At 53.4% G+C, this 12,897-nt stretch overlaps 17 non-coding genes across 17 annotated transcripts; 6 read left to right on the forward strand and 11 right to left on the reverse strand.

Annotated features, from left to right (window-relative positions):
- The first annotated feature begins 163 nt into the window (after positions 1–163).
- Positions 164–246, forward strand: TRNAL-UAA (transfer RNA leucine (anticodon UAA)). The gene has a single exon. It is a non-coding gene; the product is annotated as a tRNA-Leu (tRNA).
- Positions 247–1,366: 1,120 nt separating this feature from the next.
- Positions 1,367–1,438, reverse strand: TRNAE-CUC (transfer RNA glutamic acid (anticodon CUC)). The gene has a single exon. It is a non-coding gene; the product is annotated as a tRNA-Glu (tRNA).
- A 630-nt stretch (positions 1,439–2,068) lies between these two features.
- TRNAE-UUC (transfer RNA glutamic acid (anticodon UUC)) lies at positions 2,069–2,140 on the reverse strand. The gene has a single exon. It is a non-coding gene; the product is annotated as a tRNA-Glu (tRNA).
- Positions 2,141–2,383: 243 nt separating this feature from the next.
- TRNAL-UAA (transfer RNA leucine (anticodon UAA)) lies at positions 2,384–2,466 on the forward strand. Its single transcript has one exon. It is a non-coding gene; the product is annotated as a tRNA-Leu (tRNA).
- Positions 2,467–3,592: 1,126 nt separating this feature from the next.
- TRNAE-CUC (transfer RNA glutamic acid (anticodon CUC)) lies at positions 3,593–3,664 on the reverse strand. The gene has a single exon. It is a non-coding gene; the product is annotated as a tRNA-Glu (tRNA).
- A 631-nt stretch (positions 3,665–4,295) lies between these two features.
- On the reverse strand, positions 4,296–4,367 carry TRNAE-UUC (transfer RNA glutamic acid (anticodon UUC)). The gene has a single exon. It is a non-coding gene; the product is annotated as a tRNA-Glu (tRNA).
- A 243-nt stretch (positions 4,368–4,610) lies between these two features.
- Positions 4,611–4,693, forward strand: TRNAL-UAA (transfer RNA leucine (anticodon UAA)). The gene has a single exon. It is a non-coding gene; the product is annotated as a tRNA-Leu (tRNA).
- A 1,120-nt stretch (positions 4,694–5,813) lies between these two features.
- TRNAE-CUC (transfer RNA glutamic acid (anticodon CUC)) lies at positions 5,814–5,885 on the reverse strand. The gene has a single exon. It is a non-coding gene; the product is annotated as a tRNA-Glu (tRNA).
- A 624-nt stretch (positions 5,886–6,509) lies between these two features.
- On the reverse strand, positions 6,510–6,581 carry TRNAE-UUC (transfer RNA glutamic acid (anticodon UUC)). Its single transcript has one exon. It is a non-coding gene; the product is annotated as a tRNA-Glu (tRNA).
- A 243-nt stretch (positions 6,582–6,824) lies between these two features.
- Positions 6,825–6,907, forward strand: TRNAL-UAA (transfer RNA leucine (anticodon UAA)). Its single transcript has one exon. It is a non-coding gene; the product is annotated as a tRNA-Leu (tRNA).
- Positions 6,908–8,033: 1,126 nt separating this feature from the next.
- On the reverse strand, positions 8,034–8,105 carry TRNAE-CUC (transfer RNA glutamic acid (anticodon CUC)). The gene has a single exon. It is a non-coding gene; the product is annotated as a tRNA-Glu (tRNA).
- A 630-nt stretch (positions 8,106–8,735) lies between these two features.
- On the reverse strand, positions 8,736–8,807 carry TRNAE-UUC (transfer RNA glutamic acid (anticodon UUC)). The gene has a single exon. It is a non-coding gene; the product is annotated as a tRNA-Glu (tRNA).
- Positions 8,808–9,050: 243 nt separating this feature from the next.
- TRNAL-UAA (transfer RNA leucine (anticodon UAA)) lies at positions 9,051–9,133 on the forward strand. Its single transcript has one exon. It is a non-coding gene; the product is annotated as a tRNA-Leu (tRNA).
- Positions 9,134–10,259: 1,126 nt separating this feature from the next.
- On the reverse strand, positions 10,260–10,331 carry TRNAE-CUC (transfer RNA glutamic acid (anticodon CUC)). The gene has a single exon. It is a non-coding gene; the product is annotated as a tRNA-Glu (tRNA).
- A 631-nt stretch (positions 10,332–10,962) lies between these two features.
- Positions 10,963–11,034, reverse strand: TRNAE-UUC (transfer RNA glutamic acid (anticodon UUC)). Its single transcript has one exon. It is a non-coding gene; the product is annotated as a tRNA-Glu (tRNA).
- Positions 11,035–11,277: 243 nt separating this feature from the next.
- On the forward strand, positions 11,278–11,360 carry TRNAL-UAA (transfer RNA leucine (anticodon UAA)). The gene has a single exon. It is a non-coding gene; the product is annotated as a tRNA-Leu (tRNA).
- A 1,120-nt stretch (positions 11,361–12,480) lies between these two features.
- TRNAE-CUC (transfer RNA glutamic acid (anticodon CUC)) lies at positions 12,481–12,552 on the reverse strand. The gene has a single exon. It is a non-coding gene; the product is annotated as a tRNA-Glu (tRNA).
- Between the last annotated feature and the right edge of the window lie 345 nt (positions 12,553–12,897).

The following is a 12,897-nucleotide window of genomic DNA, read 5'->3' on the forward strand; positions in this document are numbered from 1 at the left end:
ACGAGTGGGGAAAAGTTAGGTGTCACACAGTGTGTTTGTCATAAGCAATTACCTTTATCCTCCTGCAAAAGCCTTTTTACTCTGCAATCACCTCTTGCTGGACAGCCTGCGCTGGAGCAGCCAGCATGAAAAGGGAGCTGAGTAAGGCAGGACCTAGGGTCTCACCAGGGTGGCCGAGTGGTTAAGGCGTTGGACTTAAGATCCAATGGACAGTTGTCCGCATGGGTTCGAGCCCCATCCCTGGTATGGGTTTTCAGCGGGTGTGTAGGAACTTGCAGATGCTTTTGTAAAGCATTTTCCTCTGCCCTCCTCACCCTCCCAGTGCCCTTCCTTAACAGTCCCAATTCACGTCTCAGCTGTGGGGTCTGCTGCTACTCTGCACTTAGCATGGATGTTTGCCAAAGCAATGCAGTGCCACCTACGCAGAGCCCCTGCTTAGAGAAATACACCTCCTATGTCTTTTCCCACTGAAGGGAGCAGGAGGAAGTACTTGCTTCCTGGGGAACATGGGCCTGCCACTGGAATTTGTTAACCCGCCTCTTGCGGATTTCTCCCCTTTCTTTGATTTACACCTGCAGGCTCTCCCTTGCCATCGGAGCAGGATCTGCTGATGCAGGCCCGGCTGGATCAAATGTGCAAAGGCTTGTCCCCAGGCCTCGGGAAAAAATTGAGCAGAGATTCCCGCCTCCGCCTCCTCTTGCCTTCCGAACGGGCTTCCAAACGGGCAATGCCCTGACGGGTCCCCCACGCCCCATCCTGCCCATGCCCACACCCCTGTATATGAGGGTGACCCATGTCCCTCACCCTCCATGCTCGAACGGAAGACACGTGTGTCCTGAGGGGAGCGCCAGACAGGCATTTCTCCGGCCAGGCAGACCCCTGCAGCACCCGTTAGGCTCCAAAGCCTGTACATTCCCAAGATGCCACTGGTCACTATGCAAATCAGACAGCCCTGGCCACACCCTCTCCGCCGCTGGGCTCTGCTGCTTTCGGTACGTGCAGCTCAGCTTTTTCTTACCCTGAACCAGACTTCCGTTTCAGCAAAAAGGTGGGTTGCAGTGGGTCCGGGATGCCATTTGGAGACAAAGCCTGCGGCCCTGTCAAAGATGACTTCCTGCCGCACACCATGTGGTCAGAAGCCTACGAAAAGAAGCGCACCTCGGAATACAGAATCTCACTTCCTCAAGAGCCTTGCACAAGAGATTTTCCTCCCGCCGAGGAAAGCAACTCAAAGGGAACCTTGCGAAAATCAAATTAGGAGCCAGATTGCGGGATGCTAGGCAAACTGTTTGTCAGAAAAGCAAATTCATTTTGAGAAGCCCTGACCTGCGGGAAGGAAAAGCATTCAAGGGCAGAAGAAGGACTGTTCCCTGACCGGGAATCGAACCCGGGCCGCGGCGGTGAGAGCGCCGAATCCTAACCACTAGACCACCAGGGAACCCACAGCCATACAGCAAAAGTTCCTACACTGCTCTCCTAGTGACAAAGCTCATGGGGGCTGAAAGCATATTTTATTCTACAGCGAATATGAATCAGAACTTGAAAAAACACTCATGATTCCACCAGACTGTTTGTCACTTCCAAGCACAGGCCATCCCCTCCCCCGTGCTACTGAACCGACGAATTCCTGTACAATCGGGATCCCCGGGAAATCACAAGAGGGACACCTAGTGGCCGCTGATAGCTCAAAGACAGCTGGTACACCTTCTCACACCTACCTCGTTATTCAGCTTGCTGGAAGAATACATTGCGAATGACCGATTCAAGAGTGCAAGGGAGAAGAGTGCTCCAAAGTAGATGTATACATCGCAGCCGGGTTTTCCAGCAATTTACCTTTCTGATGAGCTGGTACTGCACTTTACGCCCACATAGAGCACCTGACTGGGTGGGGGACTGCGTGCGCATGAAGGTGGCTGAGGGCAATGGGAGCAAAGCAACCTGGGACACAGGGGACCCAGCCCCTTTCCTCTGCTTTCGTCTATAGGTCGGGGTGCCTTTTTAAGGACCTTCGATTAAAAAAAGCTGAGCTGCGTGGACAAATTACGCACGTCTACGTCTTAGAGGGATCTTCCCTGACCGGGAATCGAACCCGGGCCGCGGCGGTGAAAGCGCCGAATCCTAGCCACTAGACCACCAGGGAGGAGATGCTCTTGTGAGCCTGCCTTGCTCACTTCCTTATTGTGACTAAGCTAACTCCACTGTATAGATTGCCCATAAAGTACGAGTGGGGAAAAGTTAGGTGTCACACAGTGTGTTTGTCATAAGCAATTACCTTTATCCTCCTGCAAAAGCCTTTTTACTCTGCAATCACCTCTTGCTGGACAGCCTGCGCTGGAGCAGCCAGCATGAAAAGGGAGCTGAGTAAGGCAGGACCTAGGGTCTCACCAGGGTGGCCGAGTGGTTAAGGCGTTGGACTTAAGATCCAATGGACAGTTGTCCGCATGGGTTCGAGCCCCATCCCTGGTATGGGTTTTCAGCGGGTGTGTAGGAACTTGCAGATGCTTTTGTAAAGCATTTTCCTCTGCCCTCCTCACCCTCCCAGTGCCCTTCCTTAACAGTCCCAATTCACGTCTCAGCTGTGGGGTCTGCTGCTACTCTGCACTTAGCATGGATGTTTGCCAAAGCAATGCAGTGCCACCTACGCAGAGCCCCTGCTTAGAGAAATACACCTCCTATGTCTTTTCCCACTGAAGGGAGCAGGAGGAAGTACTTGCTTCCTGGGGAACATGGGCCTGCCACTGGAATTTGTTAACCCGCCTCTTGCGGATTTCTCCCCTTTCTTTGATTTACACCTGCAGGCTCTCCCTTGCCATCGGAGCAGGATCTGCTGATGCAGGCCCGGCTGGATCAAATGTGCAAAGGCTTGTCCCCAGGCCTCGGGAAAAAATTGAGCAGAGATTCCCGCCTCCGCCTCCGCCTCCTCTTGCCTTCCGAACGGGCTTCCAAACGGGCAATGCCCTGACGGGTCACCCACGCCCCATCCTGCCCATGCCCACACCCCTGTATATGAGGGTGACCCATGTCCCTCACCCTCCATGCTCGAACGGAAGACACGTGTGTCCTGAGGGGAGCGCCAGACAGGCATTTCTCCGGCCAGGCAGACCCCTGCAGCACCCGTTAGGCTCCAAAGCCTGTACATTCCCAAGATGCCACTGGTCACTATGCAAATCAGACAGCCCTGGCCACACCCTCTCCGCCGCTGGGCTCTGCTGCTTTCGGTACGTGCAGCTCAGCTTTTTCTTACCCTGAACCAGACTTCCGTTTCAGCAAAAAGGTGGGTTGCAGTGGGTCCGGGATGCCATTTGGAGACAAAGCCTGCGGCCCTGTCAAAGATGACTTCCTGCCGCACACCATGTGGTCAGAAGCCTACGAAAAGAAGCGCACCTCGGAATACAGAATCTCACTTCCTCAAGAGCCTTGCACAAGAGATTTTCCTCCCGCCGAGGAAAGCAACTCAAAGGGAACCTTGCGAAAATCAAATTAGGAGCCAGATTGCGGGATGCTAGGCAAACTGTTTGTCAGAAAAGCAAATTCATTTTGAGAAGCCCTGACCTGCGGGAAGGAAAAGCATTCAAGGGCAGAAGAAGGACTGTTCCCTGACCGGGAATCGAACCCGGGCCGCGGCGGTGAGAGCACCGAATCCTAACCACTAGACCACCAGGGAACCCACAGCCATACAGCAAAAGTTCCTACACTGCTCTCCTAGTGACAAAGCTCATGGGGGCTGAAAGCATATTTTATTCTACAGCGAATATGAATCAGAACTTGAAAAAACACTCATGATTCCACCAGACTGTTTGTCACTTCCAAGCACAGGCCATCCCCTCCCCCGTGCTACTGAACCGACGAATTCCTGTACAATCGGGATCCCCGGGAAATCACAAGAGGGACACCTAGTGGCCGCTGATAGCTCAAAGACAGCTGGTACACCTTCTCACACCTACCTCGTTATTCAGCTTGCTGGAAGAATACATTGCGAATGACCGATTCAAGAGTGCAAGGGAGAAGAGTGCTCCAAAGTAGATGTATACATCGCAGCCGGGTTTTCCAGCAATTTACCTTTCTGATGAGCTGGTACTGCACTTTACGCCCACATAGAGCACCTGACTGGGTGGGGGACTGCGTGCGCATGAAGGTGGCTGAGGGCAATGGGAGCAAAGCAACCTGGGACACAGGGGACCCAGCCCCTTTCCTCTGCTTTCGTCTATAGGTCTCGGGTGCCTTTTTAAGGACCTTCGATTAAAAAAAGCTGAGCTGCGTGGACAAATTACGCACGTCTACGTCTTAGAGGGATCTTCCCTGACCGGGAATCGAACCCGGGCCGCGGCGGTGAAAGCGCCGAATCCTAGCCACTAGACCACCAGGGAGGAGATGCTCTTGTGAGCCTGCCTTGCTCACTTCCTTATTGTGACTAAGCTAACTCCACTGTATAGATTGCCCATAAAGTACGAGTGGGGAAAAGTTAGGTGTCACACAGTGTGTTTGTCATAAGCAATTACCTTTATCCTCCTGCAAAAGCCTTTTTACTCTGCAATCACCTCTTGCTGGACAGCCTGCGCTGGAGCAGCCAGCATGAAAAGGGAGCTGAGTAAGGCAGGACCTAGGGTCTCACCAGGGTGGCCGAGTGGTTAAGGCGTTGGACTTAAGATCCAATGGACAGTTGTCCGCATGGGTTCGAGCCCCATCCCTGGTATGGGTTTTCAGCGGGTGTGTAGGAACTTGCAGATGCTTTTGTAAAGCATTTTCCTCTGCCCTCCTCACCCTCCCAGTGCCCTTCCTTAACAGTCCCAATTCACGTCTCAGCTGTGGGGTCTGCTGCTACTCTGCACTTAGCATGGATGTTTGCCAAAGCAATGCAGTGCCACCTACGCAGAGCCCCTGCTTAGAGAAATACACCTCCTATGTCTTTTCCCACTGAAGGGAGCAGGAGGAAGTACTTGCTTCCTGGGGAACATGGGCCTGCCACTGGAATTTGTTAACCCGCCTCTTGCGGATTTCTCCCCTTTCTTTGATTTACACCTGCAGGCTCTCCCTTGCCATCGGAGCAGGATCTGCTGATGCAGGCCCGGCTGGATCAAATGTGCAAAGGCTTGTCCCCAGGCCTCGGGAAAAAATTGAGCAGAGATTCCCGCCTCCGCCTCCTCTTGCCTTCCGAACGGGCTTCCAAACGGGCAATGCCCTGACGGGTCCCCCACGCCCCATCCTGCCCATGCCCACACCCCTGTATATGAGGGTGACCCATGTCCCTCACCCTCCATGCTCGAACGGAAGACACGTGTGTCCTGAGGGGAGCGCCAGACAGGCATTTCTCCGGCCAGGCAGACCCCTGCAGCACCCGTTAGGCTCCAAAGCCTGTACATTCCCAAGATGCCACTGGTCACTATGCAAATCAGACAGCCCTGGCCACACCCTCTCCGCCGCTGGGCTCTGCTGCTTTCGGTACGTGCAGCTCAGCTTTTTCTTACCCTGAATCAGACTTCCGTTTCAGCAAAAAGGTGGGTTGCAGTGGGTCCGGGATGCCATTTGGAGACAAAGCCTGCGGCCCTGTCAAAGATGACTTCCTGCCGCACACCATGTGGTCAGAAGCCTACGAAAAGAAGCGCACCTCGGAATACAGAATCTCACTTCCTCAAGAGCCTTGCACAAGAGATTTTCCTCCCGCCGAGGAAAGCAACTCAAAGGGAACCTTGCGAAAATCAAATTAGGAGCCAGATTGCGGGATGCTAGGCAAACTGTTTGTCAGAAAAGCAAATTCATTTTGAGAAGCCCTGACCTGCGGGAAGGAAAAGCATTCAAGGGCAGAAGAAGGACTGTTCCCTGACCGGGAATCGAACCCGGGCCGCGGCGGTGAGAGCGCCGAATCCTAACCACTAGACCACCAGGGAACCCACAGCCATACAGCAAAAGTTCCTACACTGCTCTCCTAGTGACAAAGCTCATGGGGGCTGAAAGCATATTTTATTCTACAGCGAATATGAATCAGAACTTGAAAAAACACTCATGATTCCACCAGACTGTTTGTCACTTCCAAGCACAGGCCATCCCCTCCCCCGTGCTACTGAACCGACGAATTCCTGTACAATCGGGATCCCCGGGAAATCACAAGAGGGACACCTAGTGGCCGCTGATAGCTCAAAGACAGCTGGTACACCTTCTCACACCTACCTCGTTATTCAGCTTGCTGGAAGAATACATTGCGAATGACCGATTCAAGAGTGCAAGGGAGAAGAGTGCTCCAAAGTAGATGTATACATCGCAGCCGGGTTTTCCAGCAATTTACCTTTCTGATGAGCTGGTACTGCACTTTACGCCCACATAGAGCACCTGACTGGGTGGGGGACTGCGTGCGCATGAAGGTGGCTGAGGGCAATGGGAGCAAAGCAACCTGGGACACAGGGGACCCAGCCCCTTTCCTCTGCTTTCGTCTATAGGTCGGGGTGCCTTTTTAAGGACCTTCGATTAAAAAAAGCTGAGCTGCGTGGACAAATTACGCACGTCTACGAGGGATCTTCCCTGACCGGGAATCGAACCCGGGCCGCGGCGGTGAAAGCGCCGAATCCTAGCCACTAGACCACCAGGGAGGAGATGCTCTTGTGAGCCTGCCTTGCTCACTTCCTTATTGTGACTAAGCTAACTCCACTGTATAGATTGCCCATAAAGTACGAGTGGGGAAAAGTTAGGTGTCACACAGTGTGTTTGTCATAAGCAATTACCTTTATCCTCCTGCAAAAGCCTTTTTACTCTGCAATCACCTCTTGCTGGACAGCCTGCGCTGGAGCAGCCAGCATGAAAAGGGAGCTGAGTAAGGCAGGGCCTAGGGTCTCACCAGGGTGGCCGAGTGGTTAAGGCGTTGGACTTAAGATCCAATGGACAGTTGTCCGCATGGGTTCGAGCCCCATCCCTGGTATGGGTTTTCAGCGGGTGTGTAGGAACTTGCAGATGCTTTTTTAAAGCATTTTCCTCTGCCCTCCTCACCCTCCCAGTGCCCTTCCTTAACAGTCCCAATTCACGTCTCAGCTGTGGGGTCTGCTGCTACTCTGCACTTAGCATGGATGCTTCCCAAAGCAATGCAGTGCCACCTACGCAGAGCCCCTGCTTAGAGAAATACACCTCCTATGTCTTTTCCCACTGAAGGGAGCAGGAGGAAGTACTTGCTTCCTGGGGAACATGGGCCTGCCACTGGAATTTGTTAACCCGCCTCTTGCGGATTTCTCCCCTTTCTTTGATTTACACCTGCAGGCTCTCCCTTGCCATCGGAGCAGGATCTGCTGATGCAGGCCCGGCTGGATCAAATGTGCAAAGGCTTGTCCCCAGGCCTCGGGAAAAAATTGAGCAGAGATTCCCGCCTCCGCCTCCGCCTCCTCTTGCCTTCCGAACGGGCTTCCAAACGGGCAATGCCCTGACGGGTCCCCCACGCCCCATCCTGCCCATGCCCACACCCCTGTATATGAGGGTGACCCATGTCCCTCACCCTCCATGCTCGAACGGAAGACACGTGTGTCCTGAGGGGAGCGCCAGACAGGCATTTCTCCGGCCAGGCAGACCCCTGCAGCACCCGTTAGGCTCCAAAGCCTGTACATTCCCAAGATGCCACTGGTCACTATGCAAATCAGACAGCCCTGGCCACACCCTCTCCGCCGCTGGGCTCTGCTGCTTTCGGTACGTGCAGCTCAGCTTTTTCTTACCCTGAACCAGACTTCCGTTTCAGCAAAAAGGTGGGTTGCAGTGGGTCCGGGATGCCATTTGGAGACAAAGCCTGCGGCCCTGTCAAAGATGACTTCCTGCCGCACACCATGTGGTCAGAAGCCTACGAAAAGAAGCGCACCTCGGAATACAGAATCTCACTTCCTCAAGAGCCTTGCACAAGAGATTTTCCTCCCGCCGAGGAAAGCAACTCAAAGGGAACCTTGCGAAAATCAAATTAGGAGCCAGATTGCGGGATGCTAGGCAAACTGTTTGTCAGAAAAGCAAATTCATTTTGAGAAGCCCTGACCTGCGGGAAGGAAAAGCATTCAAGGGCAGAAGAAGGACTGTTCCCTGACCGGGAATCGAACCCGGGCCGCGGCGGTGAGAGCGCCGAATCCTAACCACTAGACCACCAGGGAACCCACAGCCATACAGCAAAAGTTCCTACACTGCTCTCCTAGTGACAAAGCTCATGGGGGCTGAAAGCATATTTTATTCTACAGCGAATATGAATCAGAACTTGAAAAAACACTCATGATTCCACCAGACTGTTTGTCACTTCCAAGCACAGGCCATCCCCTCCCCCGTGCTACTGAACCGACGAATTCCTGTACAATCGGGATCCCCGGGAAATCACAAGAGGGACACCTAGTGGCCGCTGATAGCTCAAAGACAGCTGGTACACCTTCTCACACCTACCTCGTTATTCAGCTTGCTGGAAGAATACATTGCGAATGACCGATTCAAGAGTGCAAGGGAGAAGAGTGCTCCAAAGTAGATGTATACATCGCAGCCGGGTTTTCCAGCAATTTACCTTTCTGATGAGCTGGTACTGCACTTTACGCCCACATAGAGCACCTGACTGGGTGGGGGACTGCGTGCGCATGAAGGTGGCTGAGGGCAATGGGAGCAAAGCAACCTGGGACACAGGGGACCCAGCCCCTTTCCTCTGCTTTCGTCTATAGGTCGGGGTGCCTTTTTAAGGACCTTCGATTAAAAAAAGCTGAGCTGCGTGGACAAATTACGCACGTCTACGTCTTAGAGGGATCTTCCCTGACCGGGAATCGAACCCGGGCCGCGGCGGTGAAAGCGCCGAATCCTAGCCACTAGACCACCAGGGAGGAGATGCTCTTGTGAGCCTGCCTTGCTCACTTCCTTATTGTGACTAAGCTAACTCCACTGTATAGATTGCCCATAAAGTACGAGTGGGGAAAAGTTAGGTGTCACACAGTGTGTTTGTCATAAGCAATTACCTTTATCCTCCTGCAAAAGCCTTTTTACTCTGCAATCACCTCTTGCTGGACAGCCTGCGCTGGAGCAGCCAGCATGAAAAGGGAGCTGAGTAAGGCAGGACCTAGGGTCTCACCAGGGTGGCCGAGTGGTTAAGGCGTTGGACTTAAGATCCAATGGACAGTTGTCCGCATGGGTTCGAGCCCCATCCCTGGTATGGGTTTTCAGCGGGTGTGTAGGAACTTGCAGATGCTTTTGTAAAGCATTTTCCTCTGCCCTCCTCACCCTCCCAGTGCCCTTCCTTAACAGTCCCAATTCACGTCTCAGCTGTGGGGTCTGCTGCTACTCTGCACTTAGCATGGATGTTTGCCAAAGCAATGCAGTGCCACCTACGCAGAGCCCCTGCTTAGAGAAATACACCTCCTATGTCTTTTCCCACTGAAGGGAGCAGGAGGAAGTACTTGCTTCCTGGGGAACATGGGCCTGCCACTGGAATTTGTTAACCCGCCTCTTGCGGATTTCTCCCCTTTCTTTGATTTACACCTGCAGGCTCTCCCTTGCCATCGGAGCAGGATCTGCTGATGCAGGCCCGGCTGGATCAAATGTGCAAAGGCTTGTCCCCAGGCCTCGGGAAAAAATTGAGCAGAGATTCCCGCCTCCGCCTCCGCCTCCTCTTGCCTTCCGAACGGGCTTCCAAACGGGCAATGCCCTGACGGGTCACCCACGCCCCATCCTGCCCATGCCCACACCCCTGTATATGAGGGTGACCCATGTCCCTCACCCTCCATGCTCGAACGGAAGACACGTGTGTCCTGAGGGGAGCGCCAGACAGGCATTTCTCCGGCCAGGCAGACCCCTGCAGCACCCGTTAGGCTCCAAAGCCTGTACATTCCCAAGATGCCACTGGTCACTATGCAAATCAGACAGCCCTGGCCACACCCTCTCCGCCGCTGGGCTCTGCTGCTTTCGGTACGTGCAGCTCAGCTTTTTCTTACCCTGAACCAGACTTCCGTTTCAGCAAAAAGGTGGGTTGCAGTGGGTCCGGGATGCCATTTGGAGACAAAGCCTGCGGCCCTGTCAAAGATGACTTCCTGCCGCACACCATGTGGTCAGAAGCCTACGAAAAGAAGCGCACCTCGGAATACAGAATCTCACTTCCTCAAGAGCCTTGCACAAGAGATTTTCCTCCCGCCGAGGAAAGCAACTCAAAGGGAACCTTGCGAAAATCAAATTAGGAGCCAGATTGCGGGATGCTAGGCAAACTGTTTGTCAGAAAAGCAAATTCATTTTGAGAAGCCCTGACCTGCGGGAAGGAAAAGCATTCAAGGGCAGAAGAAGGACTGTTCCCTGACCGGGAATCGAACCCGGGCCGCGGCGGTGAGAGCACCGAATCCTAACCACTAGACCACCAGGGAACCCACAGCCATACAGCAAAAGTTCCTACACTGCTCTCCTAGTGACAAAGCTCATGGGGGCTGAAAGCATATTTTATTCTACAGCGAATATGAATCAGAACTTGAAAAAACACTCATGATTCCACCAGACTGTTTGTCACTTCCAAGCACAGGCCATCCCCTCCCCCGTGCTACTGAACCGACGAATTCCTGTACAATCGGGATCCCCGGGAAATCACAAGAGGGACACCTAGTGGCCGCTGATAGCTCAAAGACAGCTGGTACACCTTCTCACACCTACCTCGTTATTCAGCTTGCTGGAAGAATACATTGCGAATGACCGATTCAAGAGTGCAAGGGAGAAGAGTGCTCCAAAGTAGATGTATACATCGCAGCCGGGTTTTCCAGCAATTTACCTTTCTGATGAGCTGGTACTGCACTTTACGCCCACATAGAGCACCTGACTGGGTGGGGGACTGCGTGCGCATGAAGGTGGCTGAGGGCAATGGGAGCAAAGCAACCTGGGACACAGGGGACCCAGCCCCTTTCCTCTGCTTTCGTCTATAGGTCTCGGGTGCCTTTTTAAGGACCTTCGATTAAAAAAAGCTGAGCTGCGTGGACAAATTACGCACGTCTACGTCTTAGAGGGATCTTCCCTGACCGGGAATCGAACCCGGGCCGCGGCGGTGAAAGCGCCGAATCCTAGCCACTAGACCACCAGGGAGGAGATGCTCTTGTGAGCCTGCCTTGCTCACTTCCTTATTGTGACTAAGCTAACTCCACTGTATAGATTGCCCATAAAGTACGAGTGGGGAAAAGTTAGGTGTCACACAGTGTGTTTGTCATAAGCAATTACCTTTATCCTCCTGCAAAAGCCTTTTTACTCTGCAATCACCTCTTGCTGGACAGCCTGCGCTGGAGCAGCCAGCATGAAAAGGGAGCTGAGTAAGGCAGGACCTAGGGTCTCACCAGGGTGGCCGAGTGGTTAAGGCGTTGGACTTAAGATCCAATGGACAGTTGTCCGCATGGGTTCGAGCCCCATCCCTGGTATGGGTTTTCAGCGGGTGTGTAGGAACTTGCAGATGCTTTTGTAAAGCATTTTCCTCTGCCCTCCTCACCCTCCCAGTGCCCTTCCTTAACAGTCCCAATTCACGTCTCAGCTGTGGGGTCTGCTGCTACTCTGCACTTAGCATGGATGTTTGCCAAAGCAATGCAGTGCCACCTACGCAGAGCCCCTGCTTAGAGAAATACACCTCCTATGTCTTTTCCCACTGAAGGGAGCAGGAGGAAGTACTTGCTTCCTGGGGAACATGGGCCTGCCACTGGAATTTGTTAACCCGCCTCTTGCGGATTTCTCCCCTTTCTTTGATTTACACCTGCAGGCTCTCCCTTGCCATCGGAGCAGGATCTGCTGATGCAGGCCCGGCTGGATCAAATGTGCAAAGGCTTGTCCCCAGGCCTCGGGAAAAAATTGAGCAGAGATTCCCGCCTCCGCCTCCTCTTGCCTTCCGAACGGGCTTCCAAACGGGCAATGCCCTGACGGGTCCCCCACGCCCCATCCTGCCCATGCCCACACCCCTGTATATGAGGGTGACCCATGTCCCTCACCCTCCATGCTCGAACGGAAGACACGTGTGTCCTGAGGGGAGCGCCAGACAGGCATTTCTCCGGCCAGGCAGACCCCTGCAGCACCCGTTAGGCTCCAAAGCCTGTACATTCCCAAGATGCCACTGGTCACTATGCAAATCAGACAGCCCTGGCCACACCCTCTCCGCCGCTGGGCTCTGCTGCTTTCGGTACGTGCAGCTCAGCTTTTTCTTACCCTGAATCAGACTTCCGTTTCAGCAAAAAGGTGGGTTGCAGTGGGTCCGGGATGCCATTTGGAGACAAAGCCTGCGGCCCTGTCAAAGATGACTTCCTGCCGCACACCATGTGGTCAGAAGCCTACGAAAAGAAGCGCACCTCGGAATACAGAATCTCACTTCCTCAAGAGCCTTGCACAAGAGATTTTCCTCCCGCCGAGGAAAGCAACTCAAAGGGAACCTTGCGAAAATCAAATTAGGAGCCAGATTGCGGGATGCTAGGCAAACTGTTTGTCAGAAAAGCAAATTCATTTTGAGAAGCCCTGACCTGCGGGAAGGAAAAGCATTCAAGGGCAGAAGAAGGACTGTTCCCTGACCGGGAATCGAACCCGGGCCGCGGCGGTGAGAGCGCCGAATCCTAACCACTAGACCACCAGGGAACCCACAGCCATACAGCAAAAGTTCCTACACTGCTCTCCTAGTGACAAAGCTCATGGGGGCTGAAAGCATATTTTATTCTACAGCGAATATGAATCAGAACTTGAAAAAACACTCATGATTCCACCAGACTGTTTGTCACTTCCAAGCACAGGCCATCCCCTCCCCCGTGCTACTGAACCGACGAATTCCTGTACAATCGGGATCCCCGGGAAATCACAAGAGGGACACCTAGTGGCCGCTGATAGCTCAAAGACAGCTGGTACACCTTCTCACACCTACCTCGTTATTCAGCTTGCTGGAAGAATACATTGCGAATGACCGATTCAAGAGTGCAAGGGAGAAGA

Source organism: Triturus cristatus, chromosome 5_2 (assembly GCF_964204655.1).
Source record: "Triturus cristatus chromosome 5_2, aTriCri1.1, whole genome shotgun sequence".
In the NCBI taxonomy this organism is placed as follows: domain Eukaryota; kingdom Metazoa; phylum Chordata; class Amphibia; order Caudata; family Salamandridae; genus Triturus; species Triturus cristatus.